Source organism: Leopardus geoffroyi, chromosome A1 (genome assembly GCF_018350155.1).
Source record: "Leopardus geoffroyi isolate Oge1 chromosome A1, O.geoffroyi_Oge1_pat1.0, whole genome shotgun sequence".
Classification (NCBI taxonomy): domain Eukaryota; kingdom Metazoa; phylum Chordata; class Mammalia; order Carnivora; family Felidae; genus Leopardus; species Leopardus geoffroyi.
In genome coordinates, this window is record NC_059326.1 from 88,942,307 (window position 1) to 88,952,051 (window position 9,745).

General features: G+C 36.8%; 1 pseudogene; it reads right to left on the minus strand.

Annotated features, from left to right (window-relative positions):
* Window positions 1–7,709: 7,709 nt before the first annotated feature.
* Window positions 7,710–8,860, minus strand: LOC123578149 (annotated as a pseudogene).
* Between the last annotated feature and the right edge of the window lie 885 nt (window positions 8,861–9,745).

A 9,745-nucleotide genomic window follows, 5' to 3' on the forward strand; every position in this document is an offset into this window, starting at 1 on the left:
AAGGATAAAGAGAAAATTCTGAAAGCAGCAAGGGGTAAACGTGCCCTCACATATAAAGGGAGACCTATAAGACTCGTGACTGATCTCTCTTTTGAAACTTGGCAGGCCAGAAAGAATTGGCACGAGATTTTTAGTGTGCTAGACAGAAAAAATATGCAGCCGAGAATCCTTTATCCAGCAAGTCTGTCATTTACAATAGAAGGAGAGATAAAGGTCTTCCCAAACAAACAAAAACTGAAGGAATTTGTCACCACTAAACCAGCCCTACAAGAGATCCTAAGGGGGACCCTGTGAGACAAAATACCAGAGACATCACTACAAGCATAAAACATACAGACATCACAATGACTCTAAACCCGTATCTTTCTATAATAACACTGAATGTAAATGGATTAAATGCGCCAACCAAAAGACATAGGGTATCAGAATGGATAAAAAAAACAAGACCCATCTATTTGCTGTCTACAAGAGACTCATTTTAGACCTGAGGACACCTTTAGATTGAGAGTGAGGGGATGGAGAACTATTTATCATGCTACTGGAAGCCAAAAGAAAGCTGGAGTAGCCATACTTATATCAGACAAACTAGACTTTAAATTAAAGGCTGTAACAAGAGATGAAGAAGGACATTATATAATAGTTACAGAGTCTATCCATCAGGAAGAGCTAACAATCATAAATGTCTATGCGCCGAATACCGGAGCCCCCAAATATATAAAACAACTACTCATAAACATAAGCAACCTTATTGATAAGAATGTGGTAATTGCAGGGGACTTTAACACCCCACTTACAGAAATGGATAGATCATCTAGACACACGCTCAATAAAGAAACAAGGGCCCTGAATGAGACATTGGATCAGATGGACTTGACAGATATATTTAGAACTCTGCATCCCAAGGCAACAGAATATACTTTCTTCTCGAGTGCACATGGAACATTCTCCAAGATAGATCATATACTGGGTCACAAAACAGCCCTTCATAAGTTTACAAGAATTGAAATTATACCATGCATACTTTCAGACCACAATGCTATGAAGCTTGAAATCAACCACAGAAAAAAGTCTGGAAAACCTCCAAGAGCATGGAGGTTAAAGAACACCCTACTAACGAATGAGTGGGTCAACCAGGCAATTAGAGAAGAAATTAAAAAATATATGGAAACAAACGAAAATGAAAATACAACAATCCAAACGCTTTGGGACGCAGCGAAGGCAGTCCTGAGAGGAAAATACATTGCAATCCAGGCCTATCTCAAGAAACAAGAACAATCCCAAATACAAAATCTAACAGCACACCTAAAGGAAATAGAAGCAGAACAGCAAAGGCAGCCTAAATCCAGCAGAAGAAGAGAAATAATAAAGATCAGAGCAGAAATAAACAATATAGAGTCTAAAAAAACTGTAGAGCAGATCAACGAAACCAAGAGTTGGTTTTTTGAAAAAATAAACAAAATTGACAAACCTCTAGCAAGGCTTCTCAAAAAGAAAAGGGAGATGACCCAAATAGATAAAATCATGAATGAAAATGGAATTATTACAACCAATCCCTCAGAGATACAAACAATTATCAGGGAATACTATGAAAAATTATATGCCAACAAATTGGACAACCTGGAAGAAATGGACAAATTCCTGAACACCCACACTCTTCCAAAACTCAATCAGGAGGAAATAGAAAGCTTGAACAGACCCATAACCAGCGAAGAAATTGAATCAGTTATCAAAAATCTTCCAACAAATAAGAGTCCAGGACCAGATGGCTTCCCAGGGGAGTTCTACCAGACGTTTAAAGCAGAGATAATACCTATCCTTCTCAAGCTATTCCAAGAAATAGAAAGGGAAGGAAAACTTCCAGACTCATTCTATGAAGCCAGTATTACTTTGATTCCTAAACCAGACAGAGACCCAGTAAAAAAAGAGAACTACCGTCCAATATCCCTGATGAATATGGATGCAAAAATTCTCAATAAGATACTAGCAAATCGAATTCAACGGCATATAAAAAGAATTATTCACCATGATCAAGTGGGATTCATCCCTGGGATCAGGGCTGGTTCAACATTCGCAAATCAATCAACGTGATACACCACATTAACAAAAAAAAAGAGAAGAACCATATGATCCTGTCAATCGATGCAGAAAAGGCCTTTGACAAAATCCAGCACCCTTTCTTAATAAAAACCCTTGAGAAAGTCGGGATAGAAGGAACATACTTAAAGATCATAAAAGCCATTTATGAGAAGCCCACAGCTAACATCATCCTCAATGGGGAAAAACTGAGAGCTTTTTCCCTGAGATCAGGAACACGACAGGGATGCCCACTCTCACCGCTGTTGTTTAACATAGTGCTGGAAGTTCTAGCATCAGCAATCAGACAACAAAAGGAAATCAAAGGCATCAAAATTGGCAAAGATGAAGTCAAGCTTTCGCTTTTTGCAGATGACATGATATTATACATGGAAAATCCGATAGACTCCACCAAAAGTCTGCTAGAATTGATACATGAATTCAGCAAAGTCGCAGGATACAAAATCAATGTACAGAAATCAGTTGCATTCTTATACACTAATAATGAAGCAACAGAAAGACAACTAAAGAAACTGATCCCATTCACAATTGCACCAAGAAGCATAAAATACCTAGGAATAAATCTAACCAAAGATGTAAAGGATCTGTATGCTGAAAACTATAGAAAGCTTATGAAGGAAATGGAAGAAGATTTAAAGAAATGGAAAGACATTCCCTGCTCATGGATTGGAAAAATAAATATTGTCAAAATGTCAATACTACCCAAAGTGATCTACACATTCAATGCAATCCCAATCAAAATTGCACCAGCATTCTTCTCGAAACTAGAACAAGCAATCCTAAAATTCATATGGAACCACAAAAGGCCCCGAATAGCCAAAGGAATTTTGAAAAAGAAGACCAAAGCAGGAGGCATCACAATCCCAGACTTTAGCCTCTACTACAAAGCTGTCATCATCAAGACAGCATGGTATTGGCACAAAAACAGACACATAGACCAATGGAATAGAATAGAAACCCCAGAACTAGACCCACAAACGTATGGCCAACTCATCTTTGACAAAGCAGGAAAGAACATCCAATGGAAAAAAGACAGTCTCTTTAACAAATGGTGCTGGGAGAACTGGACAGCAACATGCAGAAGGTTGAAACTAGACCACTTCCTCACACCATTCACAAAAATAAACTCGAAATGGATAAAGGACCTGAATGTGAGACAGGAAACCATCAAAACCTTAGAGGAGAAAGCAGGAAAAGACCTCTCTGACCTCAGCCGTAGCAATCTCTTACTCGACACATCCCCAAAGGCAAGGGAATTAAAAGCAAAAGTGAATTACTGGGACCTTATGAAGATAAAAAGCTTCTGCACAGCAAAGGAAACAACCAACAAAACTAAAAGGCAACCAACGGAATGGGAAAAGATATTTGCAAATGACATATCGGACAAAGGGCTAGTATCCAGAATCTATAAAGAGCTCACCAAACTCCACACCCGAAAAACAAATAACCCAGTGAAGAAATGGGCAGAAAACATGAATAGACACTTCTCTAAAGAAGACATCCGGATGGCCAACAGGCACATGAAAAGATGTTCAGCGTCGCTCCTTATCAGGGAAGTACAAATCAAAACCACACTCAGGTATCACCTCACGCCAGTCAGAGTGGCCAAAATGAACAAATCAGGAGACTATAGATGCTGGAGAGGATGTGGAGAAATGGGAACCCTCTTGCACTGTTGGTGGGAATGCAAATTGGTGCAGCCGCTCTGGAAAGCAGTGTGGAGGTTCCTCAGAAAATTAAAAATAGACCTACCCTATGACCCAGCAATAGCACTGCTAGGAATTTATCCAAGGGATACAGGAGTACTGATGCATAGGGGCACTTGTACCCCAATGTTCATAGCAGCACTCTCAACAATAGCCAAATTATGGAAAGAGCCTAAATGTCCATCAACTGATGAATGGATAAAGAAATTGTGGTTTATATACACAATGGAATACTACGTGGCAATGAGAAAAAATGAAATATGGCCTTTTGTAGCAACGTGGATGGAACTGGAGAGTGTGATGCTAAGTGAAATAAGCCGTACAGAGAAAGACAGATACCATATGGTTTCACTCTTATGTGGATCCTGAGAAACTTGGCAGGAACCCATGGGGGAGGGGGAGGAAAAAAGAAAAAAAAGAGGCTAGAGTGGGAGAGAGCCAAAGCTTTAGAGACTGTTAAAAACTGAGAACAAACTGAGGGTTGATGGGGGGTGGGAGGGAGGAGAGGGTGGGTGATGGGTATTGAGGAGGGCACCTTTTGGGATGAGCACTGGGTGTTGTATGGAAACCAATTTGACAATAAATTTCATATAATAAAAAAAAAATAAAAAAAATAAAATAAAAAAAAAAAAAGAAGATGTGGCATACATATAAAATGGAATATTATTCGGCCACCAAAAGAAGGAAATCTTGCCATTTGCAATGATGTGGATAGGGCTAGAATGTATTATGCTAAGTGAAATAAGCCACTCACAGACAAATACTATCTGATTTCACTCATGTGGCATTTAAGAAACAAAACAGGTGAATATATGGGAAGGAGAAAAATAAGAGAGAGTGATACAGACCACAAGAGACTCTTAGTGATAGAGAAAAAAATGAGGGTTGATGGAGAGAAGTGGGTGGGAGATGGGCTAGATGGGTGATGGGTATTAAGGAGGGCACTTGTGATGAGCACTGAGTGTTGTATGTAAGTGATGAATCACTAAATTCTACTCTTGAAACCAATATTGCAGTGTATGTTAACTAACTACAATTTAAATAAAAATATATAATTTTGAGATTTTTTATTCTTAGTGTAAAATAATTCTACTAATTTTGTATGTTACTCTTCTATACTCCAATTTGTACAACTAACTTGTTAGTTTTATTGGGTTTTTCCTGATTAACCTTGCAAATAGTATGTAAAGGATAATGTCATCTGCATAGGTTTCCAATCTGGAAGCCATTTGTTTCTTCATGTTACATGGTATTCTATTCAGTATAATTTTGGATAGAAGTGGTGTAATTGGACATTCTTCTCTTGGTCATAAACTGTAGCATAAAATACATGCACATGTTATTTTTAATGGTTTTATAGTATCCCATCTGCAAATAGTGACAGTTTGACTTCTTCCTTCCTAATATGGGTGCCTTTCGCTGTGGCTAGGACTTCAGTACTATGTTGAATAAAAGTAGTGAGAGTGGACATCCTTGTCTTCTTCCTTACCTTAGGGGAAAGTTCTCAGTTTTTCCCCATTGAGGATGATTTTCACTGTGGGTATTTTGTATATGGCTATTATTATGTTGAGGTATGTCCTCTCCAAACCTATTTTGTTTAGAGTATTTATTATAAACTTATTTTGAATTTCATCAAATGTTTTTCCTGCATCTATTTAAATGAGCATATGATTTTATCATTTGTTTTTTTTAGTGTGCTCTACCAAATTGATTGATTTGTGACTGTGTGTCATTCTTGCATCTGTGGAATAAATCCCACTTGATTGTGGTGGGCAATCCTTTTAACAGAAACAGCCCAAATGTCCATCAGTAGAAGAATGGATAAGGGAAATGTAATATAGATCTTCATTTCACATGATATACAATGGAATACTACTCAGTCATAATAAAGGATGAAATTTTGCCATTTGTGACAACACGGATGGACCCAGAGGGTATTATGCTAAATGAAATAAGTCACCATATAATTTCACTTATATGTGGAATCTAAAAAGCAAAACAAATGAATAACCAAACAAAAAGTAGAATTACACATATAAATACAGAGAAAAAGTGATGGTTGCCAAGACAGAGATAGTTGGGGCGTGGCAAAATGGGTGAAGGGGAAGTGGGAGAAATAAGCTCCCGGTCATACAATGTCATGAGAATAAAAGTTACAGCAGAAGGAATACAGTCAATTGTATTTTAATAGTGTTGCATGGTCACAGATGGTAACTATACTTGCAGTGAGCACAGCATAATGACATATAGAGATGTTGAGTCACTATGTTACACACCTGAAACTAATGTAATATTGTTTATTTACTATATTTAAATAAGCTTTAAAAATAAAAAAATAAAACACCTGTTTATTCATGATTAAATATTACATTAGCTGTACATGATTCTTAGATGTGCTTTGGTAGATATAAACAGTTCCCTTATACAGCTAGTTATCTGAGGGTTTTTAAATGGTCAGCTTCGGGTGTTGTATGTAAGTGATGAATCACTAAATTCCATACCTGAAACTAATATTACACTGTATGTTAACTAACTGGAATTTAAATAAAAACTTGGGGAAAAATAAAATAAAATAAAAATAAAATGATCAGGTCTTTGTTTTGTCAAATGCTTTTTATATTTATTGAAATAATTATTTTTAGTCCTATAATTTACGAATATTATGCATTACATTAATTGAGTTTTGGATGTTAAACCAAATTTACATTTTAAAAATAATCCTACTTGTTCATAATGTGTAATTATTTTTATACACTGGTGGATTCAGTTTACACATTATTTTTGGAAAGTGGATGTGTCTATGTTCATGAAATACATGGTCTGTAGGTTACTTGTGATGGTGTTGCTCGTTCTATTATCTGGATAATAATTGGCCTCATAAAATAAACTGGTAAATTTCCCAGTTCTTCCCCACTTTTGAAGTGTTTAAAAAGGGCTGGTAAATATTCCTTATTAAGTGTTTGATAACTTTATCAGTGAGCCCATAGGGTCTGGGTTTTTCTTTATGAAATATTTCCCTAATCTCTTTACTTGCTACAGGTCTATTCATGTGTTCTATCTCCTCCCGAGTTTACTTAGATTATTTGTACCTATGTAGGAATTTAATTCTAATTGGTAGTATTCTTTGTTTCTCAGTTTCCATGCAAATTGAGATGGAAAAACAAAGAGTAATAATGTAGGAGAATGAGACTTTGGGGGCAATTTATGAGTACCACTGTCAGAGATTATAAAATTGTAGGAAGAAGAATATACCTACCACTCCTTTTTCTTTTAAGTTTATTTATTTATTTTTTTTTTTTGAGAGAGAGAGAGGACGTAGGAGGGGCAGAGAGAGCAGGAGAGAGAGAGAGAGAGAGAGAGAGAGAGAGAGAGAATCCCAAGCAGGCTTTTCACTATTACCACAGATCTCGATGTGGTGCTCAAACTCATGAACGGTGATATCATGACCTGATCTGAAACCAAGAGTCAGACGCCTAACCAACTGAGCTACCCAGGCGCCCCATATACCTATCACTTCTGTAATTACTACTCATATTTATTGTTTGGGACAAAGAAAGTACAGAATGAAAACAAATAGGGAAATATCCCATTTCATTTTGGATTTTATCAAGACTGTGGACTAACTCTACCTTCTTTTTTGCATCAATAGTTAGGGCACAAAAATGAGTTTAAATATAATTATATAAAAATGGCATAGTAAATAAAGAATGGCATTGTGAAATTAATAATATTGTGATATTGTGATATGAAAACTTAAAAAGCTAGAGTGTTTAACAATTACACATGAGTTAGGCAATATCTAAACATATACACATATTCAAAATACCAAAGAATTTAGTGTATAAAATAAAAATTTATTAAAGAGAAAATAAGTTTTTGGATAATTATTTCATGAATAAGTTGTTGAAAATTGATTGTAATTTTGCCACATTTTTGCAACATATTTTTATTCTTTTGTGAGAACTAATTAGTACCAAAGGACTGACAGTGGCATAGACATTGCCCCAAATCTTCTGGCAATCTAGGATGATGGTGACACACACCCATAACAGGATTACAGATGATGAAGTCCACCCAGTACACAATCACAAAGAAACTCACCAACAACAGGATGGTCTGGTTGGCTCTTTCCTTTGGGGAGACCCTTGAGGAGAGGCTGGTGCTGTGAAGGTGCTGGCACCGCCTCTGATGCCTGAACAAGTGAGTCATCATGTATGTACTTGAGAGAAGCATGATTCCTATGAAGTAGACATCCCTGTATAATGTCAAAGTGAAAAACAGTGCCTTGATGCTGGAGGTTATAGGGAAAAGTGGACAGTATTACTTTCAGTAGACTGGTCTGGGTCACATTAAAAGATGCAACAGTAGGGGCACGTGGGTGGCTCATTTGGTTAAGGGTCTGACTTTGGTTCAGGTCATGATCTTGCAGTTCATGGGTTCAAGTCCTGCATTGGGCTCTGTGCTGACAGTTCAGAGCCTGGAGCCTGTTTCGGATTCTGTGTCTCCCTCTCTGTCCCTCCCCGACTCGTGCTCAGTCTCCTTCTCTCTCTCTCTCTCTCTCAAAAATAAAAAAAATATTTAAAAATTTTAAAGAAGATGCAACAGTAAAAAAGATGGGATTAATACTGAGAGACAAACCGAGAAACCACAAGATGATGAAGGAATGGAAGATGTTATTTGTGCATTTATGTTTAAATCTACCCAACCAGGAGGTGATATGGCTGATTGTAATAGCCTGGATTATGCTCAGGAGGTAGGTGATGCAGATGGAGAGACCTCTCATCAAATCTTCTCATGTAGAATAAAGCCTTACATTTGAAATCATTCAGAAAGTTTGGTGATTCAAACAGCTCTATAGACAACAAAAACAGTATAGTGAAGAGTTTCATTATGTGGACAAAGGCCAAGTGACAGATGATCAGGTCAGTGGGCTTAGGTCTGTGATCCAGAAGGAATGTGAAGATGTGGAAGAGGAGGAAGGTGTTGGCTAAGATTCCAATGCCAACTTGTAAAAATTGACATAATTTAATAGTAACATGCATGGAAAGTGCAATCATCATAGTGGAAAAGAAGAAATGAATTTTGTACATCTAGAAAAAAAGACCTCACACCATCCATGTTATTTATGCTATAGTCAAAATCATCACCATTTTTTTTATTTCACGCAGTTAATCAGTAAACCTATATTGTATAAAGTCTTAGAAATACAGTCTCAACATTATTTCTACATCAAATTGAGTATCTATATCTATCTACAATCTATCATCTATCATCATCATCATCATCATCAAGAAATCTCACACAACATACTCTCAATCATGCCAGAATAATGTAATAATGTGTAACCATTTCCCATACTCCCGTGATACATGCATTTCCCCTTCTCCTTCTCCTTCTCCTTCTTCCTCCTCTTCTTCTTCTCCTTCTTTTCCTCCTTCCCCTTCTTCCTCTTCCTCTTCTTTTTGCTTTACTGTTCTGTGTTTTGCTTTACTATTCTGTAAATATCATAATTTAGCCTATCTTATATTCAGCACCAATAATAGTAATGGCCATATAAATGACTCATAAGTGTTTGTATAGTTGAACTGAAGTAAACTTTATGCTACTGGGGAAAAAAATCACCAAAACAGACAATTAAGAAAAAAATAATGTCCAAGAGGGAGGGAAGCAAGCCACAAGAGACTCTTAGATACAGAGAATAAACTGAGGGTGAATGGGGGGGGTAGGGGGAGGGGAAAATGGGTGATGGGCATTGAGGAGGGCACTTGTTGGGATGAGCACTGGATGTTGTATGTAAGTACATTTGACAATAAATAAATAAATTGACAAAAAAAAAAAAGAAAAAAGAATGTCCAAATAAGTCTTCCAACACATACTGTGGCACTTTCTCTTCTTCCTCCTTCCTCCTTTCATAATACATGAAAAATTATATGTAAATAAATTGA